Genomic DNA, 15,346 nt, shown 5'->3' with positions numbered 1-15,346 from the left:
AAATGTTTTTGCAAGTTCACAATGCTACTAAATCAGCAATTTTATCTCCATATTCCAGACGTCGCAAGGTTTTTCATTGCAGTTCCAATATTTTTTTTAAAAAGTAGGTTTGCTTTAGTACAAATTAAGCAAATTATTCTTATTTTCCTAATCATTACACTTACATCTGATAGTTACTTTAAATTTATTCCACGTAGGGGGCTTTATACTTTATGTAGGATTTTTTTGGTCTGTTACAGGTCTCAGTATCATTTGGATAAATGTTCAACGAAAATGAATTTTTAATCAATACAATTTGTGGGTTAAATATAGGGTTATTGGATTATCTATAGGAAAGCTGCATGTATTTTCCGGGGGTAGGAGAGTGGGGAGAGAGAAGATGGGACAAAAAGTGAACAGTATGGGAAAGTAGATAGAATGAGAAGCATCCACACCCTTAGCAGTAAGCTACTCACACTAGTCTTGCAATTTTTTTTCCTCTGAGCTCTGCATCCTGACCAGGCCATGAAATTTATTATGAAAAATGGACAAGGAAAATTGAATTGTTGTTCAACACTTGCCTTTATTAATACTTCCATTAACTTCTTCACATATATTTCAAATGGCTAGGTCTACAGAGTGGAACTCAATCCACACAAATTTCCCTTTAACGTAGCTTTTGATTGGCCATCGTGTGTCACGGTAGACTGGTCCAAAGTTAATATTTCCCTCTTTCACCCTTCACTGAAATGAATGTGCTGTAAATTACTCTATTTTTAAAATTCTATCATGAGTACAATGAAAGCTATGATGCCATTGTGGAATTTACATAGGTGAGTTTTTTTTTCCTTAAAAATCATTTCCAGGATTTAAGAAAAATCCATATATGAAGATTGAAATTTTCTCTAGGATTAGGCTCATATGCATGTGAAATGTAAACAGCAAGCTCTCATGTAATTAATGTAGGCCCATGGCTAAAATACACAGCCTAACCCTTCTCTTTAGTCTTTGCACAGCTCACGTGAGCAGCAAGGGACAAGTCATACAGCTGAAATGATGCATCTCTAATTATGCCTCAGGAAGCTCTTAGGATGTTTTCCCCCTCACCATATGATACAACTTTGTGCTCATTTCAGGGATGTTCTACCTTGCTATTCATTTTCCCAATCCTACACTGCATAACGCTAAAATAGTTTGTTTCTGCTCTTTCTTCTCTGCCATGCAATATTTTGCAGAAGGCTCCTTGAGCCACTCCCACATTCTAAAAAGTGTGCCTGAGCTAAAACTCATCTGTTTGTAATAGAACTGAAAAATGCCTGATTCAGGCTACAAGTCGTGGGTGAGCTGCTAGTGCAGAGAGTGAATTTATTTTGCCTTTCAAGGGTTTAATTGCTCACAACATGGTGCAGTTTTGAATAATCCTTCAGAATTTAATATAAGCTTGGAGGAGGGTGTCGATATGCTGATTCTTCAGGCATCACTATCACAAGATAGTTGAAACACAACAGGGGACAAACTTCTTACACTTATCCCGGCCTGTCAAGAGTAAAAAGTGTTCATTAATGATTTGATCCAAGAGGGAATGAGAGCAAAGGGAGTCCCTTCGCAAGATTTAAGAGTCGGTTGGCAAGTGCAGTGTTACTTGGAAGGGTCCCAGGTCATTTTCACACTGAAATCTCAAGCCTTAAGACTTGATCAGTATAATAAGAAAATACTATCCAAAAGGTGGCACCTATTGCCCAGAAACATATAAAGCAGATATATTGGAGTGTAATTGAAGTGTTTAGCTTGCAAAGGGAAAAGGCAAGTCAGAAATTGTTTGGGGGGAGGAACTCTGAGGAGAACATTGATTGTTAATAAGTCCCTTTATATCTCCAGAAAGACTACCTTTAAATCACAGAATTCATGGCTATTGGCCATAGTCAAATATTTTAACTGGATTTTAATGGCTATAAACAGAGTTATGATTCACAACTTGTTAAACATGCTAAGATGGGCATTAAGAGGGCAGTTAGGTGGCACAGTGAGTAGAGCACCAGCCCCAGAGTCAGGAGGACCTGAGTTCAAATGTGACCTCAGACACTTGATACACTTACTAGCTGTGTGACCTTGGGCAAGTCACTTAACCTCAATTGCCCTGCCTTCCCCCCTTGAAAAAAAAAAAAGATGGGCATTAAGGTCTCCTGTTTGTGCATGTAATATAAATAAATCATAGCATCTGACAACTGCATTTGTAAGAGTCTTTAAGTCAGAACTAAAAGAAATCACAGGAAAAAATGAAAACAATTTAGTATAAATAAAAGTATATAACAAGTAGCAAAAAATATAAAATGTTTAATAATTATTTAATTCAGTTATCCCTTCTACATCACAATCTGGAAAATCCATGTAAAATCTTTTGGCCCTTCCTTCATACCAGAGAAGAAATCTGAATTATTATGGTCTTAAAAGGTAAAATATGTTGATATTATACAAAATTATACATATATTTTATGCATTTCTGAGTTTCTAAACTTTTTCTGTGTCAACTGCTGGTCTTCACATGTCCTCTGTAGCTTCCACAAAACTTCCAAAAAATTCCCATCTAACTTCTTGTGCCAACCCACAATATATCTAAACCACAATGGAGAAAGTTACAATGTGGAAGGGATAACTGTATTATGTACGTGTGTGTATGTATATATGTATGTATATTAACAAAAATTAAAAATTCAGCAAAATAAAATGCTTTTTATACATATTTGTGGCGTACATCAGTAGGTCTATGTTACCGTTATCCAATTTTATATAACTATAAAAAAAGAAAAGACAGGGACAACTAAAATTAGTTGTCCAAGTGAGGGAAGGTAAAGCTACAATTTTGAGTTCAGTCCTTCTCCTCAGTTCTATGCTAGTACAACTTGATTACATTGCTTCGTGAACCTGGGAGAGGAGTGACTTATGTGTAGATATAAAGACTATGTAAAACAAAAGGACTAGATAATATTCCTGGCTTTTGTCCATGTGTAGATAAAAATCTCTGGATACCTTAAATGTTTCTCAGTCATAAACAAAGGCTAAGCTGGAGATCAGCATGTACAAGCAAAGAGCTTTTTCAAGATCCTTTCCCTGAAGTGCCTTTCAAAGAGTATGGCAGTTTCCAATGATACTCAATAAAACAATATTTTTTTCTCTTCTTCAACAAAGGCATAACAAGCTGACAATTCCAAGGGGAAAAAAACTGACCCACAGAAACAACCATCTCTCTAATGTCTGTAAAAGCCCTTCAAACTCATGTGAAGACTTTATCATTGCCTGATTTTTTTTCAAAGAAAAGTACAGACGTTGAGAAGATAGAACACTTATCAAAAGGCACGCTAGAGTTAAAATAGGTCCCCATATTCTCTGCATACAGACACAAAGCCTGTAAACTATCTAGATTTTACTAACAGATTTCTAAAATTATAGCACCTGTTTGGTCATTTTAATAATTCTAAATTGACAAGGCTCACAAGTCATAGATAGATAGACAGACACATACGTACATACGTAGAAAAATGCACAGATATACATAAAGAGACAGAAACATATATATATATATCTGTACATCTGTATATATACATACATTTCATATATACAGATATAGATATATCCCAATCTGAGGATCAAGTAGCTAGCTAGTTGTTTGTGTTTTTTGCTTTTTTCCTACAACCTCAGACACAAATATGCCTGTCTAAATAAACCACAAATTGGGCAGCTCTCAATTCTAAGAACTTTATTGAGAAGCAGAACCAAAGAACAAGTCCAATTGTAATGAAATCAGAGGCTATCTTAGATACATCAAGGCGTACAGAACAAGCACTTGTTTACTCAAAATATGAATTAAGGTCAACAAGGAAGAGAGAGCTTCCTGTTCAACAAATCCTTTAGGCCAGTTTGTTTTGGGGCGTGTGATCATTACTAATTCTAATCCAATAATAAAGTAGGCAGGATATACAGCTTGAGACTAACCAGCCTAGTCACTTGAAAAAACATTCCTTTTTGCAGATACCAAATCTGAAAAGGATCCAAACTCCAGTTTACTCATTTTAGAAAGAGCCTAACTTATTTGGATCACCATTCTCTTCTGGACCTCCCTGGTCATGGCTATTTGCCTTTGAAATGGTTAGCTATGCTTTTCATCCACTATAATCAAGAAATTGGCAGCTGCCTATCCACTTGACCCCTAAAACTGTATAAATCAGTAGAGTACATGTAGAGGGAAAGTTCTTACTTAGTGTGTGCATGAGAATACATTTCACCCTCTCTTAGCCCCTATATGGATTGCCTGTTACACAAGACTATTGGATTTGAGAATTGTTCCTTTAATCTCCAGTACTTCTGTGGCCTCTGTCCAGCATCTGTTCTAACTTTTTATATTCCTGGCAGTATACTGCAAGGAAAGAAGGTTTCTCATATCAAATGTTCTTCCTAGCTGAATAAGGATAGGGATAGAGACTGGAACTCTGATTTCTCTGGCACGAGAAACTCACAGATGAGGGCATTCTTCAAGAGTATAAGTGACTTGCCCATGGTCACACAGCCAGTATATGTTGGGAGATAGACTTGAACGTAGGTCTTTCTGGCTCCAAGGCCAGCTCTCTACCTACTAGATGAAACTTTCTAGTGAAATTCTCTTTATTTGAGCTCAAAGAAAATTCATAGTATAGTGACTCCATTTTTAAAAATAAAGTTTGTAAGATTAACAATAAAAAATTTTGTTTATAAGCCACAAGTTTTAAGTTGATGATTTTTAACTACTTTGTGTGTTACAGAAAGATCAAAAGAGTATAATAAATACCTAGTCAGAATAAAATCCAAAGGTACATAATACACAGTATATAATAAATTGGGAAGAGAAAGAAGAAAATTTTGCTTTTGTTTGATGCAATAATTTTTAAGAACATGAAATTCAAAATACTTGAGATCCAAGGACGAATAAAGTCCTCTTTTAGTTTTACCCTAAGGTCCTGATATTTTCCACTTTAAACATGTTTTGGAAACATCACATAACATCTTCGAATACCCATGAAAGTTTCATACATGCCTCCATTAACATACTACCTTTATACATAATAATGAACATTTGGGCACAGACATTAGGCAAAATGCATGCTCAAAGACTCACAAGGGAAGTGTTCATTTGAGAGCCTAAATGCTGGAACTGAGTGCACCAAAAAGTCTGTAAAAACTCTGGTCCATTACAGCTCAATTATCCAAAGGATTAAACCTAGGAGGTAGTGATTCTCAAACTAACAATTCTGAAATCTAAGCCTAGCCTCTTCACAAAAACAAGATTTTTCTTTGTTTGTAGAAGATCTGAGGATTCTCCAGGATTGTAATGTACAAGAGGATGCACACTAAACATCTGCCCACTACTTGGAGGGACATGTGGAGAAAATGTAGACAAGAATGCAAAAGGCCTGTGTTGTGTCTATCAGCAACCTGACTTCATGAGGCAGAAGACCACAAAAACATAGATGTGATGGTGTCTAAACCATCAACACAACAAGAAAGAATAAAACCAATGGTGGTGTCATCTTTAAATGATAAGGACACAGGTAGAGATAAAGATATAGACAGGTACAAACCTGAACTACCTTCAGAAGTGTCAGTAACCTGTCACCTGATCGTGAACCCAATAATCAGAGTAACCAGAGAAAAGAACAAGGTATTTCTTTTGTTCCCAGTGGTGTCACAGGGTCAGAAATTTAGTGACTCACAAACTGGATAAACTTCCTTTACAAGATACTTTCCAGGATTAATATAATCATAAAAATAATTAAGGATGGGGGGGGGGGCCGGGAACGAGACAATATATACTGACCTGACCTTAGTCAGATACCCCCAGGAAGCACTAATGGATCTTAAAATTCCTGAAAAGAGCGCCAGGAGTGTATTCTAAATAAGAGTTGCATTACATGTCAATGACCCTAAAAATAGCATCTGCTAAGGAAGAGACAAAAAAGTGGAACCTCTATCTTTTCTGGTAGCACCTACGTGAAAACACGCCCTGTGATTCTTCCATATATGCTCATTACTAATAAATTTATCCTTGAAGCATGTTAGAGAAGGTTGACCCCTATAATCAACTAGGGGATTCACCTTTGGAAACTGAAAGCCCAATTCTCCTTAATGTGGCTTTGAAAAAAAAATTAAAGCAACTGAGGCCTTTTTTCCCCCAAGCTATATTAAATAATTCTCCAGATAACACAGGAACTAATAGGAATCAGGAGAGCTCCCAGGGAAAGCTAATCACTAGGCACAGGCTCCAAATAACTATTATGGTCAACAGAAGATGCTGAGCCAAGATGCTTATAAGGAGTTAGAGAGGGAATTGAAAAAAACTAAGGGCAGGCAAAATTCCTTGGTCCTAAGGGTTTCTAATGTAATTCTTACAAAATGTCCTCCAAAGAAGCAAAATTTGGTAAGGAGGACCTACATGAGCTAAACAGAAGATTTTGCTAAAGCTCGATAAGTGTTAAAAACCTCAGAATAAAATTCCATAACCATGCACTGAGCTTGCCATGAAGAAGTAATTTAATTTCTAGGAATAATCAACCTAGCTAAAAGCATGTGAAGCCTGGAACTGTCCTTAGTAAGTATGATTGGTTCCTGAGGTAAAAGATATCATGGACTAATCCTAAGCTGAGCTATTACTGTTACAATCGGTCCAATTACTAACTTCTTGGACTAACGAATAACGAAAGGTAGGTGAAGTAACTAGGAAGGGAGAGAGACTGAAATGAACATCTAGCACATATTTTCCAGAGCAAGAGCTGAAGCAGAATAACCATGGGTGAACTTGGCAAGTGATTTTTCTATCAAATGACGCTCTCTCACTGCAGGATACATCAGCCTGAAATGGCCAATGTGGCATCAAAAATGCAAATGAGAAAAGGGCTAGTGAAATAAAGTTGATTTTTTTATGGCATATCTTACTTGCTTGGAGGCAAAATCTGTTGCTGCATTTGGACTCCTGAGAGAACGTGCTGCATCTCTCCCTTCAGGATCTAAAGATGTGACCATCTGAAGCAAAAAAAGAGCCACAGAGTTTCCTTCAGTAAAAATCAATCATACTAGGTTGATAGGATCTTAAGAGCAGCTAATAAGAAGAGGCTATATTGCTAACTAGGGCAGCTAGGTAATGCAGTGAATAGAGTGTCAGGCCTGGAGTCAGGAGTCTTAAGGTCAAATTTGACCTCAGACACTTACTAATTGTGTGACCCTGGGCAAGTCACTTAACCCTGTTTGCCTCAGTTTCCTTATTTGGAAAATGGGCTGGAAAAGGCAAAATACTCTAGCATCTTTACCAAGAAAACTCCAAATGGGATCAGAGTCAGACACAATGAAAAACAACTGAACATGCTGCTAATTAGGAAATAAATATTTAAATAATAATAATAATGATAGGGTGAAAATAATAAGTGGCATTTAAATATGGATTTTAAGTATGCAAGGCACTGATATCCATTAGGTCATTTAAGTCTCATAACAGCCCCATGGGATAGATATACTACACTTACTTTTACCCCAATTTTACAGATGTAGAAAATTAGTCCGACTGGATTAAGTTCAACCATAAAGTTAACAAAAAATTCAGAGCCAGAATTTATTCCTTTATTATTTTTGTATATAGGTATGGGCATACTGTATTCCCCAATAAAATGTACACTTTTTGAAGTAAGGACATTTCATTTTGGTGTCTGTATCCTCAGGACCTAGCATACTGTCTGGCGCCATTTAGCTGATAAATAAATGTTGATTAATTCACATTGATGGATTCTCGATTCCAAGTGCAAGTCTATTCACTGAACTGCATCTTAGTTATAAAAACAGTAACATTTTAAGCCAATTTATCAATTTTTATGGTGGAGGTCGATGTTTTCATAGCAGTACTTTGATATAAGAAGACATGGAAAGATATCATTAAAACCACTCAATGCACTTAGAAACACTGGTCTAAACAAAACAGAGATTTGCCCAGTGTTGCTTAACAAGCTGGTGACAAAACTAGGGGAAGACCTGCCTGCCATTTGGGCCCGCTAGAGTAACAAATAAAATGGAAATTCCAGAGAGGGATCCAATGTTCTTCCTCAATGAGTTCAGTGCTTCTCTTTTTCTCCTCCTCAACTCCCATCCTCACGCAAAGGAACTCCAACATACATACCGACACTATCTCAAACACCCCAACCTCTCACTTCCTCAACTTACTCCTTTCCCATATCCTACTCCACCACCCCACCTCAGGTGCACATAGAAAAGGTCATTATTTTTGATCGTTTCATCACCCACAGGTGTCCTATCTCCACATTCATGAACTCTGAAATGTCTTTTTCTGATCTGAATCTGTTGTTAGTTCACATTTCCCTCTGCCTTTCAATCCCTGACCCTCTTCTAAATCTTCCTGAGCTCAAATGTTCTCCATAGGCTTCAATCTCTCTCAATTCTTTCCTAGGTCATTAACCTTATACTGACTACAATGGTTAGCGTCCTCATCTTGACTCCTTAGTAAATCAGATCAATGCTACATTACCCTCTTCTATGGAATCCTTTGACTCCTTATCCTATTGCTGATCTTGACCTTTCATGTGTCAGTCTTGAATTACCCCCACAATCTCCTGCTACAACTCCTCTTCATATTCCTATTCTAACTAAAAATAGAAAAAAATATCATTAAACTGTACTGACTGGGCGCACTACAAATTTTTACTTCATTCATTTGGTTGTTTCAGTTGTGTCCATTCTTCATGGCCCCATTTTGGGGCTTTCTTGGCAAAGATACTGGAGTGGTTTGCCATTTCCTTCTCCAATTCATTTGACAGATGGGGAAACTGAGGCAAAAAGGGTTAAGTGACTTGCCCAGTGTCACCCAGGTAGTAAGTATATGAGGCTAGATTTGAACTCAGTTCTTCCTGGCTCCAGGGCAGTTTTAATAAATTCTTGAATCCAAAATGCAAAAGGTTGATAAGTTAATGGATCCCTAAGAAGTGAAGGCCAAGAATATTGAGCACTGTTTCTAGAAGTTTGGCAATGGAATGATGCTTTCTAGTTTCAAAAGGCTTTCAAATGCAGACTTTCATTTGATCCTTACAACCATCTAAGATACAAAAGGTATTTTTATACCTCCAAATAAAGGTTACATAGCTTGCTTAAGGGCATACAGTCAATTAGTAACAATGTCAGAATATGGAGGGGTTGGGATATCTTTCTAATGGTGCTTACTTAAGCTCCAATTCCAGTGTGTTTTCCTTGATTTTATTAGTTGCTTATCGTTTAGTCAGCCAAACTTAATTAACTTTTGTTGCTGTTCAGCTGTGTCTGACTTCATGACCCCATTTGGGGTTTTCTTGGCAAATATACTGGAGTGGTTTGCCTTTCCTTCTCCAGATCATTTTACAAATGAGGAAACTGAGGCAAGCAGGGTTAAGTGATTTGCCTAGGGTTAACACAGTTTGGAAGAGCCTGAGGCCAGATCTGAACTCAGGAAGGTGAGTCTTCCTGACTTCAGGCCCAACACTATCCAGCATGCCACCTAGCTGACCCTAATTAATTTTTAGAGAGGGCTATTTACTAATCTGTCATTATAAGAAAAAGTGCCACAAAACATTCCTCCAAAGTCTATGATTTGAAGGCAGACTTGAGACAAAAAGAGTCCAGGGAAAAGTGGGTTCAATTGTAGAGTAAATATGGGAAAGAAAAAGATCCTGGTTGCTGGAAGTTCTCTTCTCCCTCTTGGCGGGGGTCCTCAAGAAGTGACTGTTGCCTCAGTATAATTGAATTGAACCTGTCCACCACAGAAAGGAATCTAAGAGAAACAACCTCCCCATATGGTCCAATTGCTGACCTTCCACTGTATTTAACTACCATTCCAGGGGCACTGGTGTGCATGGGAAGATCTACCTAGGACGGTTCCTGATGTCATGATTACTATGCTGGAAGATATGACCAAAGACATGATAACTGTGAGTATTACAGCAGATTTTATAGAGAAAGTGGAGGAAGAGAAGGGTGCAAAGCTGCCCAACACAGGGCTCAGATTTACAAGAGACAATCACAATCCCTTCGGAGATACAGGTCACCAGCTAGATGGAGCTCAATCCACTTAGTTGCTATTCAAGTAAGAAGACAGTGAATTTTGTTTTGTGGACATTTTCTAATTTGCTGCTTTGTCCAAAGTGGAGTGTTTTCAGAGAAGTATGTTTTACATGTATTTTTAAAGTTTAAATTTTGGCTGCTGAGAAGTTGCTCCTGCACAAATACTTGATTTAAAAGGGTTTTCTTTTGAATACATGGTATATTGAAGACGTGATATATAAGTAAAATGCTTCCAACTGGTTTAGTAAACGAATAATAGTATGATTTCTAAAAGAAAGAAAAACAGAAAAGAAAAAAAATAGCTCCAGGGCATTCCTTCTCTGGTCTCAAGGCAGGGACCATGCAGCAATATTATACCTCTGTAAAATAAGTGTCCTAGCACTCTATACTTTGTCATCTTCATCTGCAATATATTAAATAATTTCAGCTCTCTTCATAAAATTGTAAGGAATCACAAAATACTAGTTTATTCTTCTAGAATTATTTTTTTTCGGGGGGCGGAGCCAAGATGGCGGCTGGTAAGCAGGGACTAGAGGGAGCTCCGTACCGAGTCCCTCCAAAAACCTATAAAAAAATGGCTCTGAACCAATTCTAGAACGGCAGAACCCACAGAACAGCAGAGGGAAGCAGGGCTCCAGCCCAGGACAGCCTGGATGGTCCCTGGGTGAGGTCTATTCCACACGGAGCTGGGAGCTGGGAGCTGGGAACGGAGTGGAACAGAACCCAGCCTGAGCAGCATGGAACAACCAAACTTGGAGTCCGGCAGATGGGGCCCCTAGCGCCCTGAATATGTGAGCTGCGGCAGTTACCAGGCCCCTCAACCCACAAATACTAAAGACTGAGGAGAAGGTTAGTGGGAAAAGCTGCGGGAGTGGAAGGAGTTCGCGGTTTGGCTTCCAGCCCCAGGGGCAACGGAGGTGGGGCAGCTACAGTTGCTGCTGCTTCTGGCCCCAGGCCCACCTGGTGGGAGGAATTAAGTGGCAGATCAGAGCAGGGGTGCACAGCCTGTTGAAGATCTAAGCCCAGCCCGGGCTGGGGGTTCTTGGGGAAGGAGGAGTGCTGGTGTGACAGAGCTGGCACCTCCCCCCCAAACGTAGAACATAGAACTCGTTAGTCTACAAGCAGTCATACCCCACTGAAAAACTCAAGGGTCAAGTTAGTTGGTTGGGAATATGGCCAGGCAGCGAAAGCACACCCAGATTCAGTCTCAGACTTTGGATTCTTTCTTTGGTGACAAAGAAGACCAAAACATACAGCCTAAAGAAGACAACAAAGTCATAGAGCCTACAACAAAAGCCTCCAAGAAAAACATAAACTGGTCCCAGGCCATGGAAGAGCTCAAAAAGGATTTGGAAAGGCAAGTTAGAGAAGTAGAGGAAAAATTGGGAAGAGAAATGAGAAGGATGTGAGAAAACCATGAAAAACAAGTCAATGACTTGCTAAAGGAGACCCAAAAAAATACTGAAAAATATACTGAAGAAAACAACAGCTTAAAAAATAGATTAACTCAAATGGCAAAAGAGCTCCAAAAAGCCAATGAGGAGAAGAATGCCTTGAAAGGCAGAATTAGCCAAATGGAAAAGGAGGTCCAAAAGACCACTGAAGAAAATACTACTTTAAAAATGAGATTGGAGCAAGTGGAAGCTAGTGACTTTATGAGAAATCAGGATATTATAAAACAGAACCAAAGGAATGAAAAAATGGAAGACAATGTGAAATATCTCCTTGGAAAAACCACTGACCTGGAAAATAGATCCAGGAGAGATAATTTAAAAATTATTGGACTACCTGAAAGCCATGATCAAAAAAAGAGCCTAGATACCATCTTTCAAGAAATTATCAAGGAGAACTGCCCTGATATTCTAGAGCCACAGGGCAAAACAGAAATTGAAAGAATCCATCGATCGCCTCCTCAAATAGATCCCAAAAAGAAATCTCCTAGGAATATTGTCACCAAATTCCAGAGCTCCCAGATCAAGGAGAAAATACTGCAAGCAGCCAGAAAGAAACAATTTGAGTATTGTGGAAACCCAATCAGAATAACCCAAGATCTGGCAGCTTCTACATTAAGAGATTGAAGGGCTTGGAATGCGATATTCCGGAGGTCAATGGAGCTAGGATTAAAACCTAGAATCACCTACCCAGCAAAACTGAGTATCATGTTCCAAGGCAAAATTTGGACTTTCAACAAAATAGAGGACTTTCAAGCTTTCTCAGTGAAAAGACCAGAACTGAATAGAAAATTTGACTTTCAAACACAAGAATCAAGAGAAGCATGAAAAGTATATTAGGTTACATTGTGCCACGTTCTACCCAGACATGACTCAGAAAAGATTTTTGTACAGTGCTGAATTCAAGTTGAAAATGATCCAGTTTGGAAAAGTGAATGGAAATCATGCTGCTGAACGTAAGTTTGGTCCTCCTCTAACTGAGAAAACAATCCACGACTGGCTACGGGAAGAAGAAACCCTATCGAAAACGCCAGGGCAGAAGGCGGCCATGAGAGGCAAGTCAGCAAAATGGCCTGATTTAGAGAGGGAAGTGAAGATATGGATTGAAGAGCAAAGAGCAGCTGGAATTCCTGTGTCCACAAAGATGTTTCAGCATGAGGCAAGAAGAAGAATTACTAAAGAAAAAGAAGTTACTGATTTTAAAGGAGGATATAATTGGTGCTTCAAGTTCACGAAATGGAATGGACTAAGCATGCGTACACGCACCAGACTTGCCCAAAAGATGCCTGAAAGCTATGAGTAGATGAATAAAACCTGAGTTCAATAACTTTAAAAAAAAAGAATTATTTTTTTCTCCCTAAATCTCACATTTGTAAAATACAAAATGTATGTGGATGTGGATGAGTCAATGACTCCAGGCTGACATAGACAAACATAAAGAACTATTAGCAAATTAACTCCTTAGGATCTTTTTTACACGTCTATGAACTTAATGAAGAGTCTGTTTGAAATAAATTCCCCTATCTTAATTGGCGTCATTAGTGCTGAAGAGTGATAATGTGCTTGAATTTCCAAGGTATATTCTGATTTCATTAAGTCTTAAAGGAAGGGCACTGACTTAAAAGAATGTTGTGACTCATGGGCAATCTTTTGAACTTTGAAATCAAGGACAAGGAATTTCACATAAGTTAAAAAAATTCCTTCACTATAAAATTATAAACATGACATGAACCAACTAATCACTACCATGAGCTTCTGTTCAGAGTTGAGCCATAATAAAGATAAATTATTTAAAAGCCCTTTGCAAATGTGAAGTGTTATACAAATTTTCAAAATAACTTCACTGTGAATGATACCTTTGAGAAAAATATCTCAAAACTCTTAAAATAGTTTTAACATTATATGGGTCAGAATATCACAATGAATTAGAAGTCATTTCATCTATGATATCACTGTAGATAGTCAAAGCTACAAGAAACTTCCTCTGCTGTTTAAGGGAACAAAGATTTTTAGATCATGAAAAGATGCACATTTTTAAAAAGCCCCCAAATGGATCAGTATCTTTTCTGGATTAGAGGAGAGAATTTTAGATTCTCAGTATCATACAAAATATTCTACCTTGGAAAAGTTATTATATTATGGTCTTTCCTTCCAATGCACTATATAATTCAGAGAAGAAATAGTGGATCATAAAATCACAGGATCTGAATTTGATAAGGACTTCAGCACATCATTCAAACCAACTCCCTTCTTATACAGATGAGGAATTATAAGGTCCAAAGATCTTATTACCTGCCAGAGGACAAACACGTACCAAGGAGCAAAAGCAAGATCTTAACACGAATTATCTACCAGATTAGACGGCAAAGCCTGGGAGTAGAAGAAAGAAGCTCCTCTGAAAAGGAAGAATCACAAGCATGCCCAGAGAAATATTCAACCACATAGATATCCATGGGGCAAAGACAAAAATCGTGTCTTGTTCTCCACTTTCTATTAATATCTGGTTAGTTAAGATATGATATAAGTTGGGGTCTTTTTTCAGACTTCTGGAAAAGGAAGACCAATTTAAACACTTATGATCTCCAAGAAATTATTAGGAAACAAGGCTGAGAACATCGGATGGCTACCCCCTTCTTAACAGCCTTTAACCTATGAATTATTTAAAGTTACTTATCGGTAGTAAGCTCCTTTACCAATATTCTCTGTTCTGTTTTTCTACACCCCATGTATCCTTCAAAGTCAAGCCCAAAGTCCACCTCCTCCACAAGCCTTCCTGACCACCCAAAATTGTCAATAATCTCTCACTCTTCTGAATTCCTTTTATATAATTTACTACTTTATCATATATATATATATATACATATATATATACACATATATATATATTCCTTTTATATATTTTGCTATTACTTATTTGGAATTCATCATTGCCATCCAATCACTACTACATCTTAAAGATCACTTGAGTATTACTACATGCCTTGAAGCTGAATCCTCCTATATGCTGTCTTCCCATTGGAAGAACTCAGTTGAGAACAGGGATCAGCTAACTTAGCAACCACCACTTAGTGTAGTGCTTGACAAATCACAAACTGATAAATCACTCTTTCATTTAATACTTTGTATAAGTAGTTATGCAGTCATGTGTATGTCTTTATAAATATTTTGTTTTTGTTGCTGCTGTTGTTACTTAGTTGTTTCAGTCACATCAGATTTTGTGAACCTATTTTGGAGTTTGCTTGGCAAAGATGCTGCAATGGTTTGTCATTTTCTTCTCTAGCTCATTTTACAGATGAGAAAACTGAGGCAAACAGAGTTAAGTGACTTGCCCAGGATCACACATGTACTAAGTGCTTGAGGTTGGATTTGAACTCAGGTCTTCCTGATTCCTGGACTTGCAACCTATGCACTGCACCACCTAGCTGCCCATCTTAAAAGGCATACTTTATTAGTACTTTTAATTTTTATATCAGTTATTCCATTCACATATAAGCCAAGGCGAATCGCCTCCTTTGGCAAACCACAAAATCATTGCAAAAACTGGGCACACAGTTAGCAAATCTGACAGTAGTCTATGTTGGAATGGCCCTATCTCTGGCCCATGGGGAAGAAGGTTGTTTTATTATGTGTTCTCTGAAACTTTACTTGGTTTTTCCATCATGTCAGGTTCAATTCTCTTTTACTGATCTTTTCATTAATGTTGTTGTAGACATTGTGTGTTTTCCCTTGCCCTTTTTTTACTTCATTCTGCATTTCTTCCTACAAATGTTTCCAAGTGTCCCTGAACTCCTCATACGCCA

At 37.9% G+C, this 15,346-nt stretch overlaps 1 protein-coding gene across 2 annotated transcripts in view; it reads right to left on the bottom strand.

The window, feature by feature from the left end:
* PPARGC1A (PPARG coactivator 1 alpha) overlaps positions 1-15,346 on the bottom strand; it is a 784,344-nt gene that overhangs the window by 433,745 nt on the left and 335,253 nt on the right. The window contains exon 1 of one of the 2 annotated variants that reach the window (XM_036762813.1): positions 6,940-7,020. The exons of the other annotated variant lie outside the window; for it this stretch is intronic. The gene's annotated coding sequence lies outside the window, so the exon portion shown is untranslated. Of the gene's footprint in view, positions 1-6,939; positions 7,021-15,346 lie in introns of those variants that run through there. 2 annotated transcript variants of the gene reach the window in all.

Source organism: Trichosurus vulpecula, chromosome 6 (assembly GCF_011100635.1).
Source record: "Trichosurus vulpecula isolate mTriVul1 chromosome 6, mTriVul1.pri, whole genome shotgun sequence".
NCBI classification, from domain to species: Eukaryota; Metazoa; Chordata; class Mammalia; order Diprotodontia; family Phalangeridae; genus Trichosurus; species Trichosurus vulpecula.
This window is presented reverse-complemented; position numbering and strand designations above follow the sequence as displayed.